A 2,701-nucleotide genomic window follows, 5' to 3' on the forward strand; every position below is an offset into this window, starting at 1 on the left:
AAGATACAGAAAAACTTGTTCATGCTTTCATTTTCAGCAGGCTGGACTATTGTAACGGTGTCTTCACAGGTCTGAGTAAAAAATCAATCAGACAACTGCAGCTCGTCCAGAACGCTGCTGCCAGAATCCTCACCAACACCAAGAGAGTGGAGCACATTACACCAGTGCTTAAATCACTACACTGGCTTCCCGTGTGTCAAAGGATAGACTTTAAAGTCTTGTTACTAGTTTACAAAGCACTAAATGGTCTCGGGCCTAAATATATCTCTGATTTGCTTATACGTTATGAAGCACCCAGACCCCTCAGATCATCTGGAACAGGTTTACTCAGTGTTCCCAGGATCAGAACCAAACAAGGTGAAGCAGCCTTTAGTTTCTATGCTCCCCACCTGTGGAACAAACTTCCAGAACACCTGAGGTCAGCTGAAACTGTCGGTTTATTTAAATCAGGTCTTAAAACATTACTGTTTACTGCAGCCTACCAGTGAAGTGGATACGTTACATATTTTTAGGATAATCTGTAGCTATTGTTTTTATATTTGTTTGCTGTCGCTTTTGTTTTATGTTTGCTTCTCTCTTTATATGCATTTCTGTAATGTTTTAAACTATTTATTGTCCTGCTTTTAGCTTTTGTTTTTAATTATCTCAAATGCAATTTTTATGCTCTTTTATTGTTTCTAATTTAATGCATTTTCAAGTTCTGTAAAGCACCTTGAATTGCCTTGTGTATGAATGGTGCTATATAAATAAAATTGCCTTGCCTTGCCTATGTGCAGTTTTCAGGAACTCTGTTAATTTGGGTCAAATATTTCTTTTTTATTATTCTTTTAGCATCATCACATCATTGAAGCCTTCTGAATTCCCTGGGTTCACAAAAAGGCTTTGGCTGAAATATTCCAATACTTTGTTGAGCTAGAAAACTTTTTTGCTACAGCTGCTCATACTCCAAACAACAGTGAATAAATGTATTCATTGGTTCAACTTTATTGAATACGGTTATCAGTCATGTTGGCCTGTACATGTATTTACAAGGGTGTTAATTACTCTTCATTACATAGGATTGCTTTGACTAGATTTTAATGAAATAACAGCCAGTGAACATAAACTATATGGAGGAATATTCAGAGTTTCATTTCATATATTCAGAGTTTCATTACATAAATCCAAGGTTCATTCAATATATTCAAGTTTCAATCATTCCATATATTCAAACTTCATATTATAATAATAATAATTTCCTGAACAGCATGCCATAAGATAGATAGATAGATAGATAGATAGATAGATAGATAGATAGATAGATAGATAGATAGATAGATAGATAACATGTTAATGCAAATCCTTTTAACACCACTATTTTTTTAATGTGCAATTAATGCACATTATGTTATATTGGCCTGACCTATAGTTTGAATCAGAAGCGAGCTTCACTGTTACCCAACAATGTAAAGGCTTGTCTGTTTAGGCAACTGACTCAATGCAAAATAAAAAGCTGCAGCTCCACTTGAAACCAGGTAAAAATAAAAATAAGACTGACCCACAGCAGAGAGAGAGAGAGAGGGAGAGAGAGAGAGAGAGAGAGAGAGAGACAGAGAGAGAGAGAGAGAGAGAGAGAGAGAGAGAGAGAATATGAACAGACGTGTCAACTTGATATAAAAAACTTATTATGATCATGAATCATAATATTAATGTACACTTCTGTGGTGTTTGATTTTTTTTTACTCCAAGTCTGATTTGTGTGCAGTTCCATAGAAGCTTCAGTTGACTTTTCTATTGAAACTTTCAGTGTGTTTGGGCCTTAATGTTAAATTGAGCAGGTCAGTATGCTCATCTGTGTCTGATGGACTTTTGGACTTTTGGACTTTGGACTTTTTTGGGTTTGTCATATTATTAGTTGAGCATATTTTTTCTGCCAAATGCAGTGCCTTTGAGGGTTTCTGGACAATATTTGTCATTGTTTTTGGTTAATTATTTTATTTAATAAAGTTACAATTGAATTTCCATGTTGAATCATAATATTTGAGAGACTGTGTATCATATTATCATATTATTTCATCATGTATACTGCATATAGAAATAGTAAATAAAATACTTTTTAAACTGTGAATCTTAAGTTTGAGTTTTGTCCCTCTGAGGTTTCTGCAGCTCTTCATTGTGGAACGTTAAAACCAGAGCAACAGACTGGATTAGGAATGTGATGTCAGCAGCTATTGATTTGTGTCCACAGAGCAGAGGAAATATATACCCGAAATTGTTAGCACACATGTCAGTTTATGTCAAGCATGAGAAGCAAATGGATCACCCAAGAAATCCTCAACATAGTAATGGTGAATAATAGTTGATCAGTCTAAGTCCACAATTCAGAACTATGTTATTCTCAGTGTTTTCACATGTTTTCTGCAACTATTTCCTAACATGTATTAGAGAGCCAGTCCTGACCTGCCTGGGTCCCTAAGCAAAGTAAGTAAATGACATAAACAGAATTTCACTGTGACTTTTGTCAGGTACAAAGTCACTCAGCAGCTCTTGTGTAGCAAATGTTCAAGTGAGTTCATTCTGTAGGAGACAAATCCAGGTGCAGTGTATCAAAGTTTAAGAGATCTAGTGTGAGCAACCACTGAGTAACTGATACTCAAACAAAAAGTGTTACTACCATCCCTGGTCTCCCCTATATGGCTGCATAGGATTGGAGAGCAAAAGG

Source organism: Lutjanus erythropterus, chromosome 14 (assembly GCF_056507025.1).
Source record: "Lutjanus erythropterus isolate fLutEry1 chromosome 14, fLutEry1.hap2, whole genome shotgun sequence".
NCBI lineage: Eukaryota > Metazoa > Chordata > Actinopteri > Lutjaniformes > Lutjanidae > Lutjanus > Lutjanus erythropterus.